This window comes from Homarus americanus, unplaced genomic scaffold (assembly GCF_018991925.1).
Source record: "Homarus americanus isolate GMGI-L3 unplaced genomic scaffold, GMGI_Hamer_2.0 scaffold5954, whole genome shotgun sequence".
Classification (NCBI taxonomy): domain Eukaryota; kingdom Metazoa; phylum Arthropoda; class Malacostraca; order Decapoda; family Nephropidae; genus Homarus; species Homarus americanus.
The window spans coordinates 8,253-23,889 of record NW_024750803.1 but is presented as its reverse complement, the minus strand read 5'-3'; the positions used below and the strand labels follow the sequence as shown (position 1 = coordinate 23,889).

At 41.5% G+C, this 15,637-nt stretch overlaps 1 long non-coding RNA gene across 2 annotated transcripts; it reads left to right on the top strand.

The window, feature by feature from the left end:
* The first annotated feature begins 5,189 nt into the window (after nt 1-5,189).
* Nucleotides 5,190-9,605, top strand: LOC121854206. 2 transcript variants are annotated; one of them, XR_006086509.1, is made up of 3 exons: nt 5,190-5,214; nt 8,759-8,938; nt 9,468-9,605. It is a non-coding gene; the product is annotated as an uncharacterized LOC121854206 (long non-coding RNA). The 2 variants fall into 2 exon arrangements; XR_006086508.1 differs by having other exon boundaries at nt 5,193-5,214; nt 8,756-8,938.
* Nucleotides 9,606-15,637: the final 6,032 nt, after the last annotated feature.

Here is a 15,637-nt window from a genome sequence, read left to right as displayed (position 1 = left end):
TGTGTTGGTGTGTGTGTGTAGCGGACGAGATGGAATGTATAGTGCCGCGTGAACCAAGACATTCACCTCCCACACCAACACACACTCACCCTCCCCACCAACACCTACCACACCACACCTACCTACACACACCAACACACTCACCTCCCACCAACCAATACCTAAATCATTCAGGAACTAGTATCGTATTTTCGTCACAGTTGAACCCTTGTATTTTACACCTCTATAAATGCGAAATACTTTAATCACGTGAGGCAGTTCGCTAGGGTGCATGCCCTAAGCTTGTTGTAGCTGATCAGTAAAAGACGGTATTCCATGTACTTAAGCTGTGTGCCGAAGCTGATGTGCAAGACGGTATTCCATGTACTTAAGCTTGTGGTGTGCCGAAGCTGATCAGTGCAAGACGGTATTTATAGTATTATCAATTTACCTTTTATTGTGTCATTGGAGGTTCAAGAAGGAAGGTTTGACAAGTCCGTGTACATCACATTGTTGCTTAGGACACTTCAACACCTGGTCTGGTAACACTCACAACTGCTCAGGTAACACTCACAACTGGTCTGGTAACACCTAGCTGCTTTTGGTACACTCACAGCTGCTCAGGTAACTATCACAGCGGCTCAGGTAACACTCAGCGGCTCAAATAACACCCACAGCGGTCTCAGAACCCACAACTGCTCAGTTAACATCACAGCAGCTCACAACACCTGTAGTGCGTATTATCACACCTGTCCTCAGAGCCACCTCACAACTAAACCATTATCGACAGCACATTGTTTTCGACGTCATACCACTGAACTATAAAACCGATTCACTTGTATATTTTGCTATGTCGTTGCTCGTCATTGCAACATAAAGTAGTAACCATATACTGTTAAAGGGATGAATATTAATAGGAAACAAGGAACAGTAGAGAGAGCGACACACAATCTCCCTCCGCGGTGTCATGAGGGCGAGTGAATGTTTTGGTGCGTCGCCTGGTAACCTGCCCTTACCTCAACCTCACGTGCCAGGTGCCAAGTCGGAATTACTTCACTACCTTTTTTTTACAAATACCAGTAAAGAATTTAAAGTATTTGTCAATATGGTTGGTCTAGTTTTGAGTAATAGAGTTTAATTAGTCTTTTAAATCACTATCGTTGTGCTGTGAACCTTGTTGCATTTGTTAATCAGTGGTATAGTGCCAGGTTACTTCCAAGGTGTGTCATGACGAAGGGGGTCTGACAAATGCATGATATTAATGACCATTCCGAAATAATTACCTAAACTTGACACACGACATGAAATGTTTTCTGCAACTCTGAATTTTATTTGCTGTAGAAATATTACAATGATTTGTTTTATCACTTATAACGTTCCTGTTAATGCGATAAATTTCATGACTTTCAATAAAACTACGCATCTAGTCTTGGTAATCCCAGTGTAGAAACAAAGCAATTTTAACTAATTCTCTACATGTTATACCTGAAGTCATATAAATAAAGGTACAGTACTAATCACCCAGATAACCTAAGAACCCAAGTAATGGGATCCTGTAGTAAGCAGATTGTAACCTTCAATAAAATGTAAATAATTCACAGTTCCTGCCTACACACACACTGGCAGAAGCTGTTGGTCACGACTCTTGATCAATTTCTGTCCACACCTTCCTCGAACTGGTATTCCTCCTCCTCTGGTATTTTACAAGATTAAGTCCTTTAATTTAGTTCACCTAACGCTAACCCAACCTAACCTAACCTAACGCTAACCTAACCTAATCTTAATATAACCTAGCCTAACCCCCTCCAACATGTACAATGAAATAATAATCACCTGTAAAGTTCAACAGTGACGCAGATTTAACAATAATATAGATACTGTTCCGGTAGGCAGAGGTAGGTAGGGATAAGAGAGTAGGTATAAGAGGGAGTAGGTAGGGTTAAGGGGAGTAGGTAGATAAGCAGAAATAAGCAGGAATATAAAAGCATAACATCAACCAGTATAAAATGAATAAAGATTAAGCGAACTCCCATTTACAACCATGTCACTTGAGAACACCGCACTGAGGACTAGCATAACTACGGTAGTCAAGGTGACGTAGGGCTGACTATCAAGGGCAAAGACAGACCTGAGAGCTAGGGGCTGGCTTGGGGGTATGCGGAAGGATAATATAAGAGCAACGAGAGGAAAGAGAATTTGGTGGACACACACACTCTCTCTCTCTCTCTCTCTGTTTCCCAGCAACTCTAATTACGTGGGATTTACCTGACGATTTTAAGATACCTGAGTTTATTTCACCTGTTGATTACTGTAAATATCCTAATGCTACCTGGAGGGGGGGGTTAGGTTTGGTTAGGTTAGGTTTGGTTAGGTTTGGTTAGATTAGATTGTAGTTTAGGTTAGGTTAGATGATATGGTGGACAGCCTTGTGCGTCTCATTACTGGTGAACTGTGAGAATATTCTCAGCTATTAACTTCAGTATTCACTATTACTTACTACTAACTATTATTACTACTACCACCACCATTACTACTATCGCCACTACCATCACCATTACTACTATCGCCACTACCACCACCTTACTACTATCGCCACTACTGTCCCAACCACTACTACCACCACTACCACTACCCCACTACCACCACCATTACTACTATCACCACTACCACTACCACCACCATTACTACTACCACCACTACCAGCATGGCGCCGACATATTTCTTTCTTCTTTATTGTGATTTGACGACGGTGTGTGTGTGTGTGTGTGTGTGTTGACTAGTGCAAGCAGACAGACAGAGACAGACAGAGACAGACAGACAGATTAAGTTTTCGCTGTGTTGGTTCCTTATGGCCCCCTCTCTCTCTCTCTCTCTCTCTCTCTCTTCAGGAGGTTCCCAATAGGAGACTGAATCAGAGAAGAAGAGAAGAGAGAGAGACCACTTTCACCATCACGAGTTGAGTCAGTGGAGTGTGGTGAGCCATAGTGTTATGATGACACCACACACTACGACACTATCTTCTCCTCTCTTCTATCTCCCTTATTCTCTCCCTCCTCATCCTTCTCCTTCTCTCATTCTTTCTTTCCTAAATTATTATTACTTTTCTTTTCTTCCCTCTTCTCTTTCTATGCTATTTTTACACTGTTTTATCTACGCCTCTCTCCCTATTATCTACGCTTCTCTCCCTATTATCTACGCTTCTCCCCCTATTATCTACCTTCTCTCCCTATTATCTACGCTTTTCTCCCTATTATCTACCTTCTCTTCCCTGTGTTCCCTACCTTCTCTCCCTATTATCTACGTTTCTCTCCCTATTATCTACGCTTCTCTTCCTGTTCCCTACGCTTCTCCTTTGTCTCGCCCATCCAACAGCTCCCCATAAACCGCTTCAATTCGACCTTCAGATAAATTCATCACAACAATACTAAAAACTGGTCTCTGGTTGTCTGGTGACTATACAAGGTGCCTGGCCCTCTTCAGGTCTGCATTTCTGGGTTTTTGGTGATTGAAAGAGAAATAATGAAATGAATATTGTCTCACTGTTAAATTTTATGTTTAGTTTGATTATGGGGGTAATTTAACCTAACCTGTGTGTTAATTTAATCTAACCTATGTTAATTATCAACCTATTTAATTTAATCTAACCTGTATGTTAATTTATCCATACCTGTATGTTAATTTATCCTACCTGTATGTTATCCTACCTGTATGTTAATTTTACCTAACCTGTATGTTAATTTAGCCTACCTGTGTTAATTTAACCTACCCTGTATTTTTAATCTAACCCTTTAACTTGATCTTTGTCATGTCTTAATGAATCTTAACCTAATCTAGCCTAACCTAACCTAACAAGACCTAACTTTATACCTTAATTTGTGATATTATTAACTCTCACTACTATAAATTTCTCGTTAGGTTAGCGTTGCAGTGTTTAATCATAGCGTGAAATAAAGCTTAGCTGCCTAATCTACATATTATAATCATATAAAAACAATGTTATATCCAAAGGTTTTATTTTTTACCGTAAACTAAAACAACCCCCACACACACACCAAAAAAAAAAACACGGATGGACCCAGCAGTGAGGAGTGCCTATATAACGCCGGGACGAGGACACGACGTTCTCTGTTTACATCACACATAGGTGGAGTAGACGCCTCCCGCTTGGTTTGTATTCGCTGGCCATAAACATCCCTCCAAGGAACTCTTCTGTCGTTAGTGTGATTGATGAATTGTTGTGTGGCGGTATATACGAAAATAATAACCGTGACGAACATCAAGTTATTTCCGCGTTACGTCATTGGTTTATCATAGTTGCTGTTATTATCCAGCTACTGCTATCACGTATGTAATTTTTATGTTGTTATTCAGTCTCTCTTCCTCTCCCTCTTTCCTTATTCATTCTTTCTTTCTTTCCTTCCGTCTCTCTCTCTCTCTCTCCCTCCCTCACTCTCTTCCCCTCCCACCCTCCCCTCTCCACCACCCCTCTCCACCCTCTCCTCCTCCACACCCCCCTTTCCACCCCTTCTCACTTACCCTCTTCACACTGTTGTCTTTCGTCAGTGGAGGGCTGAATGATCGACACTAGGTAGATATTGTTTATTCAGGTAATTCACAGAAGATAGTTAATTTCATAATTAGCCCCTCTCTCCCCAGTTTATTTCACCTGATGATCGAACACCCAAATGCTACCTTGAGGGGTTAGGTTAGGTTAGGTGATCTCCCTCCCTCTCTCTGGTATTTTTTTTAACTCGGCCCAACTAGTGGTGGATGACACACACGCCTCCTAACGTCCACGGCAACTTCCTCTTGTACATATCAACGTGTGTGTGTGTGTGTGTGTGTGTGTGTGTGTGTGTGTGTGTGTGTGTGTGTGTGTACATTTCCCCTCACAATGTTGTTTAAACTTCTCAAAAATAATAAATCACTGATGTCACAATGCTCAAATTATGAAGACAAAAATAATTCGAAAATAATTATGATGATTTTTTTTAGTATTGCGAGTATGTCTGAAAAAGCTAGATGAAAACAAGTATATTTGTGTATAATAGATTCCCTCTACGATACAGCAATATACATCTAAGTCACGTCATAAGTATCATGGTATTCGTCAACTTGGTTCTTGATCTTGGCTTTCTTTCAGCAGGTGAGGAGGCAGCCAGTGTACCGTGAGACGCCAGGGGAAGGACGCACGCTACTAGCTCCTGTCACTGTTTTACTTGCCTGACTGTCTAGGTACGTCAAGATATTGTTTAAAATGGGATACAGTTGCAGTGTCCTTAGGTAATAATGCGATGTGTTTGTACGTCTACTCTTAGAAGGTAATATTGTGTATTTTAAAGTCTTGTTCGTTATTTGGTCGAACTTACACGTGTTCTGGCGGGCAAAATCTGGACACATTGATAAGTCTCGCTGAATTTTGTCAATACAGTTTTAGATGAATTTGTGGTGGATGGTGCAGTGTCAAGTGATTTATTGTTGTGTGTGTGTGTGTGACAAAATTATTCGTTGCCAAGTACACAAACCAAACATGACGCACCTCTGAAAATAAGTTGTGTTTTGACGTAAGGTGACGAGTTTTACTTCTATAGTAACGTATTCGTGAGTTAGGTCAATGATAAACGATGGAGTGGGCGTCAAGATCCCTGAACAGTAAATATGAAGCAGGTGGGAGACATTATCAATTTAAAGTCAAAATAAATACTCTGTTGTGTCTAAGAGTCAACACAACAGAGTAAACTAGCCCACGTCTGTCCCTAATTCAACAGGTATATAGTTCAGGTAAACGACACTTTTGATTGGCTGATTCACTAACTATAGAGACGCGGGGAAATAAATTATCTGCGCGAGCATTTTATTTTAATTTCAGAAAACCTAACCTAACCTAACCGGACATTAAATAAATCCCCTTTCAATATTAGACCCAATTTATTTCACCTAATTATTAACGATCCTAACCTCCTTAAAGTAGCATTAGAGTAGTTAATCATCTCCAGGTGAAATAATACTGGGGTGTCTTATCTTCATGTGATCCTATTTTAACTAGACGAACATAGTACCCGCCTGTGATGTTGCACCGAGTCTGTACTGTACCTTCAACAGATGTGTTCTAATCTTCTGGGCCCATTGGTTGAAGTTACTGTGGTGTAATTTCAACCAATGGACACACAAGATTAGAACACATCTGTTGACTTGTTGAAAGTACAGTACAGCCTCGGTGCAACATCACAGGCGAGTACTATGTTATTGGTGGTGACTAAAGTGAGGTGTTAGGTGAAGTGAGGTGTTAGGTTAGGTGAAGTGAGGTGTTAGGTGTATTCTGCCATATCTGTTGAAGGAAATATTGAAATCTATAACCCCGAATCTTTCCCTGGGTTAGTGTTGGCTTTTTTATTTTGTGGTTTTGCATAACTGTGATTTAGTGCTGACGGTATTTAGAGTCAGCCTTGTTATGACTGCTGACGATACTGAGGGCATCCTTAATAGTTCATACAATCAGGGCACAGGAAACGATTTTCAGATGTTCGTAAGATCAGTTTTCGTAGAATCGATAAATTAGAAGGGCGTATAAATGACTCATAACTAATAGCGTCTGTATTATCCCTTTATATAACGTCAATATTAGAGACAACTAGAAGGAGATGTATCATTTGTGTCCTCTATTCCAGGATCAGTGAGGTCAGGCCCCGGGGCGCTACAGGAGGACTGGTGCACCCTGCTTGGGGATGTGCGTGTCGTTGGTTACACTTGTGTCTCATTATCTAGTTCAGATGAACCTGAATGAGGAGGAGGAGGCGTCGCACAACCGCTGACACACATAGCTCCCACATGACACAGTGTCTCAGTGTTATATAATGCACGAAACAATGTCAGTGTTAAGCGTTACAACCAGTTCCATGTCCTGGATACTGAGGTCAGAGGTTCCCCTTTAGGCGCGGCGGTGATGTTGATGTAAACCCTCTCTCTCTCTCTCTCTCTCTCTCTCTCTCCACATATAAACACACGTCATGTATTTGTTTACATCTAAAACAGTCTTTGTACGAGTGTTTTATTCCGTATATTTACACACGTCTGTTTCTACAAGGTGGTGTGTGACGTAACAAGTCGTGTTGGGGGTAAGAATAAAGGTCCTCTCACAGAGTTACGGAACAACACATATACAATACTGGCGGCCTTGAAGACGTTACTGTGAGAGGCGAAGACAGACAAACAGACAGACAGACAGACAACAAAGAAAACTTCAGTCACGAATGGACGGTCAGAGAGACACGGAGGTACGGGAAGTACGGACAAATGAACGGAAGTACAGACGGAAAGCAAGCAATCCTAAGGTAACGGAACTCCCCAATACCGGACATAACGGAACAGCAGAGAGTTACCCGGGTTGTGTCTGGTGGGAAAGCGAAACGTGTGTGTGTGAGAATCTCTTTGCCTTTGAGAGAGAGAGAAAGACGGGGTGGGGAAAGTCAATTCGTAAACACTAACAAATCGCTCTTCCTAAGGGGTCGTTCTGCTTAGTAGTAATATCTTGACTATTAGTGATTTTTCCTGTTGTTATTCTTTTTGTGATTGTTGTATTTGTCTTTGCGGCTGTTCTCGGGTTTGTGTAATTTCCTACTTTCCGTAATTTTTTTTGTTTCAGTCTTTCGTGTTTACTATTCTTCCTGTCATTCGTAATTTGTTTTTTGTTTTTGTTTTTTCCTCTTTCGTGTTTACTATTCTTCCTGTCATTCATCTTTTTTTTTGGTTTCCTACGTTATTTCATTTAAGTATTGTGTGTTTATTTTGTTAATGTTAAAGGCTTTTGTCGCTGTCGTCATAAATATATCATTTTATTTGTTTCATTAATGTTCTCGTAATGATGTATCGGTACGCATATGCAATCAACTCCCTCTCTCTGTCTGTCTCTCTCTCTCTCTCTCTGTGCACATAATTAATGAACACCTCCCAAGTGTGTTTAAGCATCCGACGAAGTAGCAGAACTTCCTCCCTCACCCCACACACACACACACACACATATACACATACACGCGCACGACACCAGGATATCCTGCTTACTAAGAACGAGGATGCTGGGGGACTCCTCAAATATGTCACCCTCACCACCAGCTACTGTACAGGATCCCAGCAGGACGTCATGAAGTTAAGGTCCTCCCGAGACCACCACCACCAGCTGTAGGATCTCGGTAGGATGTTCCGAAGTTAAGGCGTCCTCAGTAACAGTGCCTCGTTCCTCACACCCGGAAGCCATCGATGGACACTTATTTTAAAACACTCTTCTTCAAAACACTCACGTTAAAGTATTATTTTATGGCTTTGTCTTGACACCAAACAGGTTTAGACTACGCATGTTTAGTCATTAACTCAAGTTTATTTATAGTACCTGAACTATGCGCTCCTGCCAGAGTTGCGTAGTTGTTTTTTTTTTAATATAACTTAAAATACAATAAAGTTAACTCATAAATATATATTTCCAACGGCTAGTGTTTCGATAATGTAGTACTAAGTAACAGCACAGGTGGTAGCATTTTCACACGGGTGTTACCAAACAACCAGTGCTCGTGGGAGGATGATGGCCAAGTTCAACATATCCTCCCTAGGTGGCCTCTTCCTATGTATTTGTTTACATTATGACTGTCAGCTGACCTCAGTAGTGATCGGGACGTGGTAATATGTAGTGTTAGTATTTTTGTATTGGTTTAATTATTTTTGGTGTGTGTGTGTGTGTGTGTGTGTGATCAAGGAGTTTACATGTACCACACGTTCTCTCCACCAGCAGGAACCCTGACCTGAGGTGATCCAACACAGGTGGAAGAATGTTTGCCAAATTTCTGAAGCTACTATCGTGGGTGGGACTGTGGAGGGCGCCCATGGTGGTACTGAATGATAACGCCCCCGCCATCAACCTCACCACCACACCCACACAGATGGTCGACATGACTGCTAGGTTTATGGACGTGTAAGCTCATGTTACTCTATCATGTTGTCTGTATATCATGTATATTATGTATCTCATCTCTAACACAACAGGTTATGATTGACAGTACATAATTTTCTCCTATATTCATTGTGTTATAGGTGTTTCTTTGCTATATTTTCCTTGGCACTGGAGTAAGTTTATAGAGATGGAAGAAAGATAGTGTGCAAACATGTTTTCTTACTTATTTTCTCTCTCTCTCTCTCTCTCTCTCTCTCTCTCTCTCTCTCTCTCTTCTCTCTCTCTCTCTCTCCGCAACAAAATTCTTCATACTGTAGCATTCGTCCCTCCTTCTCTCTTGATCTCTCTGTTGCTTCCTCCCTCCTGCTGATTATCTCTTCCTTCTCCTTTCCTTCATCCCTTCTCTTCTTTCTCTTTACCTTACTACCCCTTTCTCCTTACCTCCTCCTCCTCCTCCCACCATCATTATTTCTCATTTATCTCCCTTATCCTACTCTTTCTCTTCTTCTTTCCTTCCTCCTCCCACTAACCCTCCCTGTGGTGTTTGCAGATTAGTCGACAACTTCGTGAGTGAGGACAGGCAGAAGGTGTCGTACCTGGCTCTAGAACAAAGTACCTTCTACAAGCGCAACTTCGACGAGTTCGGCTCCCTACTGAAGAAAGTCGACCCCCTTCAGATGAACGATACCGAACGAGTCCTTCTTTATCAGTATCCTTTATTTACTCCCTCTTGATACTGATGATTTTGGTATGTGTAACTCGTCCCAGAATGAACACTGTGACTCCTGTTGTCTCGATAGGGTTGTCAGAATCCTTCGTTCGTTGTGTCATATTGTCTCACACTAAAACGTAAAGGCATTATTTGGGCGAGTGTACAACAGGAAATCTTGTCTCTGGGTGACTGTAAACCTGAATCATAACATAACAAAGACCAATAGACTCCTTCATGTCTTTATTTTAAGAGTACAACATAGCCACCACCTGCACAACATAGCCACCACCTGCACAACATACCCACCACCTGTACAACATAACCACCACCTGTACAGCATAGCCTTAACTTCTCCAACGACCTATACAACCTGCTGACGATCCACTCACTGCTGCATGGACAGTCTCCGCAGTCCACCCTCAGCGTCACCGACTTCTGGCAGAGGTACTACTATAAGGTGGGCCGCTACACCCTCCACCTCGACGATATGGAGCACGGCATTCTGAGGTAAGTCAGCTAGAGACCGCCAGAGGTGTCGTGTTTGTGGTTAGGGATGTCTAGGGTAATTTTCTTGAGGACCATCAGAAGGCCATTTTGACGTCAAAGGGCCATATTCTTGATTAGGACGACGGTAAAGGGCCATGGTTGCTGTTAGGTGACATTCAGGAGCCATATTTTAGTTTGGGAAAGGTCTGGGGAGGTGTAACTTATTGTTAAGGAATGTCCTGAATATTGTTTAGTGGTTAACTGAGAATCAGCGCTATAACTTACATTTGTGGCAAGGTTAATGTTGTTTTGGTGATCACTAACCGACGCCTCATTTCACCAGGTAATCGACCTCACCACCTCCGGCGACATTATGTTCAAACACAACGACCCCCGTCTGGCTCTCCCACCCTCGGCTGACCCACGCATCCACGGACTCTCAATTGCGGTGCCCTGGTGAGTAGAATATCTGTATTTGCGTTTTATATGAGGGATCACATTTCCGTTTCAACTTTCTCAAGATTTATTGGATAAATTCCCTGTTATTCTTTGCCCTCTAAATGGGAAAAATAGGTCTTATATTAAAAAGACTGACATTATCTCGGATACTTCTGGTGTTACTTCGTTCAGTTTTAACGTAGGTAGCAGCTAACGTTTGTGGTCGTTCTCCGTCAGAGCTGTCCACCGCTGACGTGGTACGACTCGTCTCATCTGGATCAGGAGCTTGACGACGCCCTCCGAGGCTTCTGCAACAAGGGCGTCAAAGCCGTCAGTGACTCCACCCTCCTCATCAACTCCATCTTCGACTGGTTCAGGGTGACTTTGCTGTCTCCGAGGCCCTCACTCTCAGGTGTGTTTCCCAACAGACCAGTACATGCCCACAGTGCCAACAGAGACGTGAGTGACATTACAATCGGCTAACAGGTCGATCAGTAGCAAAATAAAGAAGTCCTCCATATAAACGTTTCATTTTCTTTTATCGCAAGAAAGAAAATAGACGCAAATAAACAGTTTTATGAAAACGTTTAAATGGTGGACTTAAATGACTTTGAATGATATTAAATTCGGGAATTAAATGACTATGAATGAGTTTAAAGGTTTTACCGCAGTATTAAAAGAGACCAACCTTGTATCACTTAAATTAAATGGCTCTCTCTCTCTCTCTCTCTCTCTCTCTCCCTCTTCATTATCCATCCTCCTTACACACAGGTGGTTGGCGAACTGTGTTGACGATCCGCCATCAGTGAAGCTCTACTGAAGGCCGCTGAAGACCAGCACTACTTCACCTACCACTACGATTGGACCTAAATGCCGTGAGTAGCTCTTGCACCTTGTTATATACTCTGGCTCGCTTGTACTCTGGGAAAGCTTGGTTATCCTGCACTCGGGGTCTTCTACTCAAGGGATATGGTTTTATGCATCCTGAAAGTGTACTCTGGGAAAGCTTTGGATCTCCTGTACTCTGGGATGTTTTTCTACTCGGTAATAATATGGAAATTAATTCGTACGTTTATAGAAAATACGTATAAAAATTCTAATCCTGGCTGTAATGGAGCATATTTTAACATTAATGGCACTAGTTTGACATAACGACTCTAACAATGGCACTACTGGCACTATTTCTGGCATTATTACCACTAGTTTTGGGAATATTGGCACGAAGTCTGGCATTCATGACACTTATGGCATTAATGGATCTCTATACAAATACTGGCATTAATTCTGGCTTTAATGGCACTACACCAGGAATTAAAGGCATTATTATCTTATTAAAGGAATGAATTTTTGGCATTAAGGCACTACTCTGGCATTGAAGGGCACTACTCTGGCATTGAAGGCACTACTCTGGCATTGAAGGAAGGCACTACTCTGGCATTGAAGGCACTACTCTGGCATTGAAGGCACTACTCTGGCATTAAAGGCACTACTCTGGCATGGAAGGCACTACTCTGGCATTAGAGGCACGAATACTGGCACTATAAAACTGATGACCACACTGTTGGCATCAATTCTGGCTAAGATGAATTATATAACAGATGGATTATAACTAACCTTCAACGAGTTATTATACTAATTTTACCATTCTTGATTAATACTAACAAGGTATTCATTCTGACCTAAAGACTCGAACTGTCATAAATTCTATATCCGGGCTATAATTCTGACGTGGGTGATGGCACTAATGTTGACTCGAGTACCATCAGTGGCACCCTGGCACTCACGGCAGCAATAGTAACACATGTAGCACTAATTCTGGCACTGGTATAATTCTGTCTTCCAAGGTAAAAATTCTAATTGCTAATTCTTACTCTAAAATTCTTCCTCATATCACCTTAGAATTAGTTACGACTTTTGTAGCATCTATGGGAATATTCCTGGTACTAATCCGGTATTCTTTATACGAATTACTGCAATGATTATTTATTTGATATAATTAATGAACGAATTCCCAGTCGGACCCTTCCTTCCGCGGCCGCCTGTACCAACCAAGACTTGATCCTCCTGTGTTTACTTCCAGGTGTAGCGTCGTCCATCACACGCCTTCACCCCTGCCTGTCAATTCTGGAGTTAGTCTCATTAGAGTATTATTCTAGCCAGTAATTTAAGCTTAATGATTGTCCAGAGCATTATAATCCGCCAGGAACGAGCTGAGTGTTTTTATGGCGGATTACCTAGGACTCATTGACGCCAACCTGTAAGACATAAGACTGAGTATTTGGTTGACCGGGAAAATAAAATCGTGAGTGAATTATTCTTCCATACTATAAATTGTTTACAGTTGTCCGATATTTAAGCGTCAGTGATGCCTGAAAATTAAGTGACGTTAACTAAGCGAGCGTAACTATTGCCAAAAGCGTCCATCCATACGTCAAGATGACCTGAAACGTGATCTTTGATGGCGCGAAATTACATTCATTACTGCTGGAACACATCATTCATAACTGATATAAAGACATTGTATTTTTTTTCTACTTAACGTCTGAAAAAGTCTGAAGAAATCTTGAGTGCTTGAGACTGTAGTTACCTTAGAAACAATCCACCTATTGATACCTTTTAGCTGTTACGGAGAATAAAAAAGAGCGTTTTCACCCTTGATTTTAAGTTTCCACAATATAAATTCACTGAAAACTTTTGTTATACAAGAAATAATTAATAAATATAGGTAATGTTTTTCCACGGTCACAAGTTTATAAAGACTATCCTTATACGTGAGGAAATATACGACCCACCAAAAATATTGTTGGCACTAACACGACCCTCCTGAGTATTGCATTTACACTGATGTTTATGTTCACGTTACTAAATAAATGTTTATTGTTGAACCACGTGTTTTAATGTTTCTTTTAATCCCATAATTATAAGGATTCCACAGCAGGTGTATAATGACTTTACCTACAGAGTACATGTGTTGTGAACCATAGCAAATTCAACGATAATTATCAGGTGGTACAAGTCAAGTCACCAATATGTGAAGAAAAAGTCTGAGAATAAAAAAATGAATGACTATGATAATGTAAACGTGTATATTTTTTATTATGTTTATGATACGAACAAAACTCAATTAATAGTATATTCCTTTAGGGTTAATTTGCTTACAGGTGATGGTCCTCTGAAACTATTAACCAGGCGAGTCAGATCAGGTGAAAGTTACTTAGACAATCTGGGTAACACGCAAAGGTCGAGTCACAAGCTTAGTAATGTCACACGCGGTTCAGGGTTGCAGTTTTGTATCTTTTAAATGAGGCAGGAATTGCGTGATGTATAAGAATGACAATGTAGTTATAATACAGTTTTAGGGATACTTTTATTCCATTTAAGTTGTGAAGAAGAATAATGACTGTATAGAGGAAAATTTGATGGAAAACAGAGTGGAATTATCTGATGATGCCCGCCCAGTAGAGGTTAAAGCCTCAAGTTAAATAATCTATCGGTGCAGAAAACCTTTTGGGGTAATATGAACCTATGGAATAACCCGCCAAATAATGTTGGGCCAGGACCAAGTGTGAGCTCCTTCTAGTCCAAGCTTGACCAACTTTGGCACAAGTTCAGGTACAGTTGCCTCTAATTATACCTGGTACAGAGACTGGCGTATTTTTTGAGATGTGGCAGAACTGTGTTTGTTTACATTGTATTAAAACTACCGGAATGGCCCAAGGAATGTCGTGGGAGTCAGACTAAGGATTACTAGATAAGCATTTCATGGGCTATTATGGATGAATCGACTTGTCCTCTTCGCCACTGATCGGCTTGTTAGCCGCTTGGGCGATCGGTCACCCTTTCCTTTATATTCTTCACAAAGGTCGGCTCGCTAGCCCCGCGATCGGTCACGTCTCTGTCACACTGTTGGCAAATACTGGGCATGCACCGGCTCTGAATGTACCTGAACCCGCTCAGTGTTGGTCAGTCTTCTTGAAAGAGCTCACCTCGGTGCCGTCCACACTCTCTGGTAGATTGTTCCAGAGTTTACAACCCTCCTCGAAAAGTTTGCCCTCACGGTTTTCTGGACTGCGGCTTCTTCAATCTTGAGCTGTGACCCTTTGGGGCGAGCGTCCCCAGCTCAAAGGACACTCAACGAGTAGTCCCCTGAGATGCTTATAAACCTCAACTAGGTCCCCCTGCCCGTCTGTGTATAAGCTAGGCAAGTTCAGGCCCAACTCTGGTGCTGAGATGGAAGTGCAGGCACCGTTTGGGCCCTCCTTGAACATTTTCAACCAACTGTCCCTAGCATATCTCGGGACCAGACCGGTGACAGTACTCCAGATGGGAAGCACTTCCCCTGAAGATCGTCACGAGGACGGACCGTCAGATATCTGAACGACCTCTATAAGACCCAATAATTTATTTGCCTGATTTACCTTCTTCTCCAATGGCCGAACTTCAGCTCATTGTCCACACACCAGTCCTTCTCCCACATCTCACTAGCATTTTTCATCCGTTGGACATATGGTACGCCTCCTTACCGTTGGTACGCCCAGGTGCATCCTCTCACTTCTTTGTGTACATTGTTTGTATGTCTACTATATGCATTCTGAACCAGTGTGAACTATCATGGCGGTTTTACTGAATAAATTTATATATAATTATATAGCCATCAAAAATAGTGGCAAAATTAGAAACCAATTGAGTTACTCCTGAAATTTAAGAAATTATTATATTCTCTATGATCACTGGTGGCGGTCCATTTTCTGTGATCGGATATTATATTATATCGAGATATCGATTTTACTGCATTAATGTCTATGTATTCTTCTGTCTAGTTTGTTTCTGCTATGTTTTGTACGTGAAGGCATTTAATACTATGTATTAACCTTGTTTTGAAAAAGTTTCTCCAATTGCTTAAATTGAAATGTAAATACTTTATTGACCATAAAACTATTACATCAAAAGGACAGGGTAGTATACTACTCCCACCCTCACCTTTGCCATCCTTCCGGGTTGGCTATATAGCCAGGAAGGTTGAAGACGGTGCAGGAGGATGGTAAAAGTTATTTCCCATTTCCTAACTTTTACCTTCCTTCTAC